A 12,028-nucleotide genomic window follows, 5' to 3' on the forward strand; every position below is an offset into this window, starting at 1 on the left:
AAAGAAAAGAAGACTCCAGAAGTAAATAGGAAATAGTAGTGGTTATTTATTTATTTTTTTACTGTTGCACATGAGAACATTAACAGTGCAGTGTATATATTTATATTTATATATACATGTATATATGTGTGTTCACACGTATATATTTATACTTATTATACATATACATTGTTTTATGTTTTTATTTCCATTTATATTTGTTGCATTCTTTGCTTGTGCAGTACTTGCAGGAAATGTGGTCTTTCAGCTTTAACTGTTTCACTTTAATTGATGTGCATTTTAATTGATGTACTTTTATGACTGGGTGATGCTTTATTACTGTGTGTTTAAATGGAGTGCATTTTAGCTTTTTGTATTTGGTCTGATGAAGCTTAACTGCGAAAGCGCTTACCTTTTGTTACAATAAATATCCTGGATTGTTTTTTACTACTGGAGGACTTTGTGACTATGGTTTTCCTGCCTTGATGTCTGCATTTTCCTTTTGGAGTATTTTGTTTAATGGAAGAATCAGTGATTGTGCCTGATTGTGCCTCATTGCTACAGCAGCTGCATTTCTCTGCCTGGTTTTTCCATTGCTTACTTGTTACATTATTTCAGTTATTTATATATATATGTATGGCATACTTAGTGCTCTAGTGAAACATACCTTAGATTTAGGGGCAGTACACCTGTTCAAATTTAGTGTGCTAGAATTAGTTCCTGAAAATAATAAATTGGGTGACATTTCTAATGCCACCGAAAATAGAGAACTTAGATGGATTATCAAACTTAGATCCCATTTAGGTAAAGAACTTAATGATCATATAGCCATCACTGCTAGACTGAGGGACAGGAAACTAAGGAAATATATATTTTATTGTTATGATGCATTTATCTTACCCTACTGTGCTTTATTATCTCTGTCTTTTTAAATACTATGGTGGGTCTTGATTGTTTCATTTGAATCAGACCTCTCAACCAATCGGGGACAAATTTCAACAGAATCAGGGACAAGTCACTAAAAAATCAGGGGACAATCAGGGACACTTAAAATATTAGTGCTATTAACTTGAAACATTGACAGAATCAGAGCACATGAATTAATACACATTTTCTAAGTAAAAGAAGTCTATAACTCTTAATTATTGTCATTATTCATTAAGTGTAATTCACCACCTTTCCTCCAAAAGTCACGAGTTTTAGGAGGGATTAAGAGGGACAGAACCAAAATTTGAGTCAAAATCAGGGACAGCTGAGAGGTATGATTTGAATCTTAATGGTAAGGTCTGATGAAGCAAATTTTATTTGTGAAAGCGCTCACCTTTTATTTTTTTCTATTAAAGTGTTTGTGAAGAATTTTAAACTTTGGTGCCTGCTGTGTTCTGCCTCATAGATTTTTTGGAGTATTTGATAAATATATACACACACACACATATTATATATATATATATATATATATATATATATATATATATATATATATATTTATATTGTTACATATATGTATGTACATGTCTATGTGTGCGCGTGTATGTATGTGTGTGTATATATATATATATATATATATATATATATATATATATATACACACACACACATATATATATATATATTGTTACATATATGTACATGTGTATATGTGCGTGCATGTGTGTGTATATATATATATATATATATATATATATATATATATATATATATATATATATATATATATATATATATATATATATATATACACACATACACACACACACACACATACACACACACACATACACACACATACACACACACACATACACACACACACACAGACACACACAGACACACACATACACACACACACACACACACACACACACACAGACACACACACATACACACACACACACACACACACACACACATACACACACACACACATACACACACACACATACACACACACACACACACACACACACACACACACACACACACACACACACACACACACACACATACACACACACACACACACACACACATACAGCTATAGAAGCCAAAACATTGTAAGTCCAAAGAGACACTGCAGGTAAGGCTATTCAAAATACAAGTTTATTTTCCCAAATTAAATGAAAGTCAAATGGCTGCCCACTTCGCTTTGCAGAGTAAAACAAAACTACACTGTACTTGGATAATATCCACTAACATTTCACAGTCCTAAAAGTACCAGGCCCAACTTCCAGCTCTATAAGTAGGTTCTTCCACCAGGTACAATCCACAGGTTTCACCAACAAGGCACGCATTCCACTCTTCAGAGTCTTCCTATAGATTAACCTTTAGGTGAGGAACTAACTTTCTGCTAGCTGTTTTCAGTCAACCTCTATATAGAGCACATTGATTATTAATTAAACCCTCGCTATCTAGTTAATTATTGTAACACTATTCCCGCACACAATACATTTATAGTCAGAGTACCATTCTCGGCACTGTTAAAATATGTCTCCTGTTTTTACAAATGTATGTCATGCACAATGTTTTGAAACTGTGTTTCATGTCTATACCATAAGTAACTGTTTGCTTTCATAGTACATACTGTTTTTGTCAAACATTATTAATATTATTATATTTGTAAGTAATTGTTAGAATTCTCTACAGTATGTCAGGAGCTTTTCTCCACTGAAAACGGGCTTCTAGCGCAGTCAGACATTACCCAGTAAACAAATGTAATAAATAATAAATAAAAAATGTGCATACAAACAAACACTCTAAATATCCAACATGTTATATTATAAGCAACATACACGAGCATGCACAGACACACTGCAGAAGTCACACAGAAGAATATAGAGAATCACCTAACATCCTGGGAGACATCTTGTCTGTAATTGCGCTACTGTTTCCTCAAAACTCTTGTGTTACATAAGATATGTCAGACTGGCAGGCAGTATTATTAGAAATAAGTCTTTGGGCTAAGGGTGCCTTTCATTGAGTAAAGAAGAAAAAAAAGGGAAAAAATAAGTGCAAGAAGAGCCATGACTATACACAACAATGTTAAAATGTAATTTATCTTTCTTAACTTCTGTTTTATAGCAAAGGTCAAAAAATCATTCAAGGGAGTTTAAATTATCCCATTTGATTTGATGAATCTGTTATTACAAGGGATAAATTATAGTTGTCTCTGTGAAGTCATGAGTGAAGGCCATGAGGGAGGGTGGCCTAATGGTTAAGGTGTTTGCCTTACAAACAGAAGATTCAGGGTTTGAGTCTCACATGCGATAACTGGCTAGGCTTAAAATGGCTCGCGAGGGCAGTTAGCGTAGTACTAATCTATGAACCTATAATCATCATTACCAGTAAGTCTCCTTATTGATTATCATAATTTTTCCCTCATTAGACCCATTCTAGAATACAATGCCCCATTTGGTATGTACCTCTCAAGACATCTGCAACAACTGGAAAGGCCTCAGAAATACCTCACTTAAAGAATCACAGGCCTAAAGCAGATGCCCTATGCTGGCCGCCTTAAAAAACTCCAGCTATACTCTGTCGCATATCGTCTACTCAGAGGCGATCTCTGCTTAACATACAAGGCCATGTCAAACCCAGAGCTGTTGGACATGCTACACTTAAAGAAATCCCAATCCCTCAGAGCTACACGCTCCAGGGATCTAAACCTTGTATCACAATAAACAAAACATGCTGGAGGGATAGGTTCCTGACCCAGAGACTCTCCAGACTCTGGAATAGATTGCCCATACATGTCAAGCAGAGTGCCTCTTTGGACCTCTTCAAGAGGAACCTTGACGATTGGATGGGAGAAAGGAAATTCACCCCAGGGATCACGTCAGTCGCCCCTGCTAGACAGGGGTCCAGGAAAGTAAATAATGTGGGAAGAAATAGCCAGGGAATTGTTATGGCTAGGCTTGTATAGGCCCTAGGGCTGGTAGCCTAGTACCAACCTATGAACCTATGAACCATTTGCAATTTAATAGGTTCATAGGTTCATAGGTTCGTACTAGGCTATCTGCCCTAAGGCATTTATAAGCCTAGCCAGAGTGTATGTGGCTTACACCACCCCTTAGGATGAGAATACTACGCCCTTTTAGGGTTTAGTTTACTATGCCTCTGTCTAGTAGTGACACAGAGATGACCCCCGGGGTAAACCTACGATCTCCCATCCACTCATCGAGATTTCTCTTGAATAGAGTCAGTAAGGGGCTCTGTCTAACATGGACTAGGATTCTGTTCCAGAGTGTAGGGAGCCTCTGGGTTATGAATCTGTCCCTCCAGCACGTCCTATTTATTTCTGTGTTGAGGTTTAAGTCACTTGTTCTCGAGGCTCTGATGGATTTGGATTTTCTGAGGTGGAGCATGTCCATTAATTCAGGATTGGACATGGCCTTGTACGTCAGGCACAGATCACCTCTGAGTAGGCGGTATGCGACTGAATAGAGCTGGAGTTTTTTCAGTCGGGCAGCATATGATATTTGTTTAAGACCCTTTATCCTCTTGGTGAGGAACTTTTGGGGTCTTTCCAACTGCTGCAGGTGTCGGGTGAGATACATCCCAAATGGGGCATTGTACTCAATCATTGGCCTGATAAGAGAAGAGTACAGGGGCACAATGACCTCTTGATCTAGATGTGAAACCCTTCATGATAAGGTGGGCAATACAGAAGGTCTTCCTAACCACTTTGGTAATGTGAGTGTCAAATGAGAGGTTCCTGTCAACCTGGGTCCCTAGGTCCCTGATTACCTCTTCCGTACTTAATGGATTACCGCCTATGTGGTAATTTGTCGGTACCTTGTTTTTCCCAAAGGGTATGACTATACATTTTTTGGCGTTCAGCTTAAGGCCATGGCTCTGGCACCAATTGTCCGTTTCTATGAGGCCTCTCTGAAGGATGTTTGTGTCCACTGGAGTATCAATTATGGCGCCCAGTTTGCAGTCATCTGTGAACTTTGTCAGCCACAATCCTCCTATGATTGCCTGTACCTCGGAAAAATAAATGCCGAACAAGAGGGGTCCCAGGACTGAGCCCTGTGGGACACCGCTTGTGACTGGCTTAGAGTCTGACATAGCTCAAGCAACTCTGACCCTGTGGGTTCTGTCCTTGAGCCAGTTTGCAACCCATCTTGTGACATATGGGCTTACATTTAAGCTGGTGAGTTTGTCTATGATGCCCGAGTGGGGTATTGTGTCAAAGGCTTTTGCAAGGTCAAGGTAGGCTGTGTGAACTGCCTTACCCTCATCAATGGCCTTAGTGACTGTTTCAAAAAAGTCGACCAAGTTCAAAAGGCAGGATCTACCCTTGACAAAGCCAAATTGGGTAGGATCCAATGTCTGTAGGTCCCCAATGTCTTAGTTTATGAGTTCCATAATGATCCTCTCCACAGCTTTGCAGACCAGGCTCGTCAAGCTTATGGGGCGGTAACTTCCAGGGTCCGTAGAAGCACCGTCTTTGTGAAGTGGGACCACTGTTGCCGTACGCCACTCTTTGGGTACGTATCCTGTAGTAAGTCTAAGATTAAACAGCAGCCTTATGTGTGGGTTTAGTTCCTCTTGGAGTTCATGTAGCACACAGCCCGGGACACCATCCGGTCCCATTGATGCTGTGTTTTTAGCTTTAGAGAGGGCGGCTCTCACCTGGGCATCTGAGATGTTAGGGAGGCTACACTCTGCTGGGATAGTCATTTCTCCTTTTGGGGGGGAGGGGGAGGAGAAATTTGCACTGAACCTGTCTGCCAGAATGTTGGCAATGTCAGTGGGTTCAGTGTATTTTGTGTCATTTTGGACTATCTCTGAGCATATCTGGGAGTTTCCACCCAGGTTTCTAACATAGCTAAAGATCAGCTAATGATCAACTATCTTTATTATTATTTGACTGGTTCATGAGTTTTTAACACTTCAATTAATTGATGTGTTTGTACCCAGTTTTCTTTTTTTTATTCCTGACCTGATGGTGGGTACTGCTAATGTGAAAGCTTGCCTTGTTTTCTTAATAAAAAAAAAGGGGGGACAAGCATATTTAAATGTGTGTGTGTCCGGAATATCTTTTAGAATGTTTTCTGAGTGTCTAGCTTCTTGGGCTACCTTCAGCTTAGCTTTATTTTGGACAAATTGTTATTTCCCCCCCTCATCTTCAGCAGGATCCAGTGCTCTGATGGCTCACCTAACTGCACCCATTTGGCTTAATCAATTTGTGGGACAGAGAGGCAAAAACTGGGCATTGCTGGGTTGGGCATGTGCTCCACAGCCCATCTGGTCCTATTTAGGAGGCCCAATTAGTCCATCTGGTCCCCCTACAATAAGAATTGAGTAGTAGGAAGTAGACCAGCCAGCAGATCCTATGAAATAGCCAACCTAATCTTGAGTTGCTTTCCTATTTCTTCCCTCCCACTAAGCCACTCACAATCTTGCAATAACTGCCTGGCTAGGGGAGAAATATGTATACTAACATGTGCACCCACCAATCACAGCTCGGTAAATGTGTATGTGCCACTAGCAACATTAGGTTGAGTGCCTAGACACTGGCAGGTGTCCAAGATACCTCCATCCTGAATGTGCAAGCCAGCACTGGCTGTTCAAGCCCATCCTCCCCTGCTTTATCCCTTAAATGCCTGTGTTGCTAATCAAACAAGAGTTGCCTTGCCACAGCCAGTTCTTTAGCTCTGTACGTCAGGTTGTTAGGCTGGTATGGGCTAATGTTGAGATGCTTTCCTATTTCTTCCCTGATCACGCCCTTCCTATATAGACCTGTTTTACCTTTGCAAGCTGGTACTCTGCCTAATCAATGCTATGCAAGTACAGATGTATAGTATTCACTCAGTCAGCATGACATATGAAGTTACATCACAATAAAGTCATCTTGTGTCAATTCCACATTTACTCCTAGCATGCTCAACCATATATGGGTACTCATTCGAGGAGGAAAGGAAACACCGTTTATGATATTTTTTTTTTTTTTTTTAAGCTTTTACTGAATGCTAGCTAGGACCAAGCAAAAATGTGCAGTTCTGCTGTTACTTCAACTATATTATATTTCTTCCAGATACTCTCCATGTACTGCCTTACTGGGGTATGCAGAGTTGCATTTTTCACAGACTACTATACGTTAGCAAGCTTTACAATGAGCTTTTCTAAGTATGGCTTAAAAACACCTGAAATGATTTCAGTATCCTACAAGTAGCTGAAGGTTATACTAACCTGAGTGTCGCCTTCATCTTTCGTAGCAGTTAAAGATTCTTGCAGGGCTTTGCGTTTACTTTTAATTTTCTCTCTGAGACTGCTAAAAAAAAAGTCATTTGATACCATATTAATGCACTTTCCACCTTTTCTCATAGTTTTGTATCTCAAATAAGAAAGCACATTTGATTTTTAAACACAACTGCGTCACAAATATCACAATTAGTGCAACTATACTGTTTCCATATTTATATTTATGTTATAAAGTACCTACAACATAGGCTATTATAAATGGTTTATGAAGGACAAACTAAAAATTATATATTAGATTAAATTAAATTCTCTAACACTTCTATAGATTTATTTTATTAGATTAGTACTTAGTCCATCAGTGTTAAGTGCTCTCTCTCTCTCTCATATTGCAAGTGCTCTTTATCCAAAATGTAATGTGCTTTTCAGTACCATGCTCTTTGTTCTCAGAAGTCCTATGGTGTAAAGGTTTGATCTGTAGTCACTGTATTAGGAAAAGAGCAAATCCAACCCCCACAATGCAGAAACAGATTTAGTCCATAAGGGTATGGGGCAAAGTACTTCAGCAGCTCTGCCACACATAAAATATAATGTGAAAAAAAGTAGCATATATCAAACAAATGCAAGCAAACTGAAAATCTATAATCAGAGCTGTAGTACTAACTATGCAATTATGCATTATAATGGCATCTGCTACTAATGGTGCAAGGGTTTATATCAGTCCATCGAAACAGCTGAAAATCGAATACCAGATGTTCGAAGTGTAAAGTTCGAACACTGGTAATCGTGAAGCTGCGGCCCACCGAATTCTTTCCCAGGGAAAGAATTCTGTGGGCCGTTTCTGTGGCTTCGCGAGTATCAGGACTGGTGGGAAGTTACGGGTCGGGTTCAGGTAAGTGTGCGATTGTGCAGATGTCAGGGTTAGGGCGCAGGTCAGGTGAGCGTGTGATAGTGACGGACTTTAGGGTTAGGGTTTGGTTTAAGGTAAGTGGATAGGTAGTAGTGTATGTACAGTTTAGTGTAGGGTTAGATGTAGGATTTGAGTGTGTGTGTGTGTGTGTGTGTGTGTGTGTGTGTGTGTGTGTGTGTGAATTGATATTGTTTTGGTGTGTTTGTGTTGCGTGTGTGTTTCTTGGAACAGCGATTTTTTTTTCCCTGGGGAAAAAAAAAAAAAAAAAAAAAATCGCTGTTTTAAGACTTCGATGTTTTTGCAGTTCGTGGTTTGAAGTTCGAACATATGGTGTTTGAACTTCAGACGTTTCGATGAACTGATATAGACCCATGGTGCAAGACACTGCAGAATGCAAAGCATTCTCCTACAAAAAAAGTCTAAGATTCCTCCAGAAGTTTCATGTACTGAACTGACAGAATACAGGATGAATTCATAAAGGTTACCATGGTACATACACCTTGTGTATGTGTCACGGTAACCTTTCTGAACTCAGAAACAGCCCTAACATGGTGAGGCATGGTGCTCTAACAATTGCAGCTGTAAACATCCCAAAGGGAAAAGAAGAAAACTGAAAACGTACACCAGACACAATTATTTTAAAAAAGTGCATCTGAAATCTTTAAAATTTGTTACGTGATGACACGCATCTTTTAAATTCAGAGTTACTAGAAAACTGAAGGGTGAAAAGATGGGTAATAGAGGCTGTAGCGACAGCACTTTGACTTTTGGGATGTTGATATAAAGGCTTGGAAAGAAAGGTCTCCAGAATTGTTCTTTCCTTGGCACCAGAAATTCCATCTATCTATTCACATCAGAAATATTCTTGAATAAAATCTTCCCCATTTGATCTGGAGGAATAGGTTCTATAACCCATCGAGGCAGCATTTGATCCATTATAAAAGAAAACTGAGATCTGATTGGATGGATGAGGAGGAATCCCTAAAAAGGAGAAAGGGAAGCTCAATGCCAGTTGTAGCCTTTTTGAATGATTCTCATAATTAAAGTGTATAAAATTATCTAATGCAACAGCAGAAAATGAAGAAATAGACTTTTGGAAATCTTTACTGGGGTGCCAGAGTGGTTAGAGGGAAAACAACATGGGACATATAGTCAATCTGCTCGGCAAGTCTGCCCTTTTCCTTGAGAGGACCCTTCCTTCTTTTTTGAATTTCCCTGACATTGTTTTCTAAAAGTTTGTTTACCTGTGCTTTGCTAGGATTGTTTATTCTATTCCACATAAAACAAACGAACTGGAAGGAAAGTTTCTCATATATTTTGGCATGGGGGATTAAATAATCTGTACAATCCCCTGGATCAACTTTCCCCTTTCATCAAATCTTGTAAAAACTTCAGCTGAGAAAGGACTGAATAATACCTCTTTAATCATGGGAGTGCTGATTAATTTTGCTTTCACATCCTCTGGCAAATTCTGGGAATGCAGCCTGGCATATCTTTTCACTGACCCAGAGGCCATTGCTTGAGAAGCAAAATCGACAGTGTCATAGGAACATTTTACAGAATGTTTAGTTACCTGAGACACAGGAGAAAGAAAATAATTTAGATTTGTTTTAATGTCTGAAGAAGGCTGTTGATAGGCGATTCTACCAACCATGCCAGGAGATGTAGGGCAGTAGATTTATGACTTCTGCTAACACAGCTAGCTAGAATTTTGTAAATAATTATAAGTCATTTGTATATCAAACTGATTTGTAAAGATGTTTGTACTGCAAATGTATATGTGAGGTTTGCTTGTGTTAAAATATCAAAAGTGCATCCTGATGGAATAAAAAGAAATGTACATGTATTATTGTAACTGAACTAAATGCGTCTGATTTAATAGAGGACACTGTGACAGCAAAGGTTAACAAGCTAGCTTACTTTAAGGAAAAATAAGGGAAGTGTAAATGAGCTGTTAAACCATTAAAATGTTACCCCACAGTGCTAAATAGGACTGGAGATGGTAGGTCTGGGAGCGGCCATTATCTGTTACCTTTTGTAAAGAAGTGCAGAATTGTTGCAAATGTTTCTGTCTCCTAGGCACTGCCATAAAAGCTCTAAATGTGTACTGCAGCAGTCTGCTAAAGTCTTGTCTCAAACTTCAAAAAGGGTTACTGTGAGAAATTACAGTCAAATGACCAGATGAGGCAATTCTGCAAGCCATCTTTGATATTATATTTTACAGTGAGTAATCTCAGAGGATGGAGTACTCTGTTTTGTGTAACTTGACTAGAAAGACTGCTCACATATTTCATTTGCTCTATCAAATTATTAGGGAATAGTAATTCTCTTATAGTCAGGAATATAGTGAAGCTTAGTTTAGAAATTGCTTTTCTTTATTTGTCCAAACCTGTCCATCAATGTTGTTTTAAATATCTCCTGTGATTTGAACTCCGTGGTTTACTGTGAATATATATTTAGTATTTTCTTGTATTTTCTTGTTCTTTTATTTATTATTGAATATATTTAAACATTTTATTGTGGCTAGTCCTTGTAGAAAGTATTTAACCTTTGAGAGTGCTTATACTTATTTGGGGACAATATGTGGGCCACTCCATAAAGCCTAGCCATCTTGAGCAACTACTGCCATTTGTATTAGTATTAATATTAGACAGTACAATTGGACCCCTTGTTAAGGGCCATAGAGTAGCTGACTGTGGAATGTCTGGTAGTGGTGATAACTACCTTATACCCTGGCAGAAGGGGACACAGCAGGTAAATCTGTGCCAGCCTTTCCCAGGTGTGTGTGTGTGTGTGTGTGTGCATATGAAAAATCATACCCCTCAGTGTGTGTATGTCAGCTACTTGGAGCAGGGACACAAAGCACTGGCTTTACAGAGAGGGTGCTGGAGGACTTTGCAAGCACTCTCGGCTGAGGACCTAACCCTACACAGTTGTACCAGTGGGGAGTCTTACTGAGGACTTGGAGGGAGACAGATATAGAGAAATCCAGACTCCAGGCTGAATGTGCTCCCTGTGTGCTCTTAAGGGAAATTGTGCTTAAAGCAAAAAGGTCTGCATCCGGAAATACTGAGTGTATCCATTTGTATTCCAACTGCACTTCCCTCTCCAGTGTCAGTGGTGAGGATTTAGGTTCCTTGATTACTGGCCCAGTATGGGGATATCACATATTGGTTGGCAGTGGTGGGATCATCACGAGTCACATATTGGCTGGCAGTGGTGGGACCATCACTAGTCACATGTTGGTGAGCAGTTGTGTGGATATTAATTGAAATCCTGCAGCTTGTAAGCAGTAGTCACTAAAAAAGGTGCACTCACAAGCAGCCACAAAGTAGACATTGAGAGTTTCATATCACATTAGTTTTATTTATTTACTTTCTGTTAGGTTAGTTAGTCAGGGAGAGCAGGCAAGGATGTCAGCAGAGGCAAGCTGACAAGGAGTCAGTTGGCAGAGATGTGCCAAGCCAAAGGACTGGTGCACACTGTAACACAGATCAGCAACCAGGAAGACAACAGGTCTGTCACTGGGGATGTACAGCTCTCAGAAATAGGACAGTTCAACTTTTCCTCAGAGGACTTAAAAATCAGTCTGGAGTTAGAGAGACTTGAACTGGATGCCAAACATTTGGAACTAGAATTAGAGTGACTGCAGCATTTGGAGGCTGAAGAAAATGAGAAGCAGTGTCAACATGAGAAGGGATGCTGACTCTTTGCCATGATCATGTAGTTAAAGGGGTAAGGAATAACCAAATCCCAGATGCAATAAAGGTCAGTAGATTTCTGCCACAATTTAGAGGGTGATAATTTTGATAGTTTTACTCATATATTTGAAAGGGTATATAAATATTATAATGTTGACCAAGGGCTCTAAGCACAGTTTCTGACCCCCTTACCCCATGGTAAAGCTGCAACTGCTGTTTCTAAATTGTCTGATAT

General features: G+C 39.3%; 1 long non-coding RNA gene across 1 annotated transcript in view; it reads right to left on the reverse strand.

Annotated features, from left to right (window-relative positions):
• Positions 1 to 7,038: 7,038 nt before the first annotated feature.
• The window catches only part of LOC122794295, a 354,718-nt gene continuing 349,728 nt past the window's right edge, over positions 7,039 to 12,028 (reverse strand). Inside the window, exon 3 of the long non-coding RNA XR_006363631.1 lies at positions 7,039 to 7,255. This is a non-coding gene — a long non-coding RNA (uncharacterized LOC122794295). The remainder of the gene's footprint in view (positions 7,256 to 12,028) is intronic.

The sequence above is a fragment of the Protopterus annectens genome, chromosome 2.part1, assembly GCF_019279795.1.
Source record: "Protopterus annectens isolate FY-2018-M chromosome 2.part1, PAN1.0, whole genome shotgun sequence".
Classification (NCBI taxonomy): Eukaryota; Metazoa; Chordata; order Ceratodontiformes; family Protopteridae; genus Protopterus; species Protopterus annectens.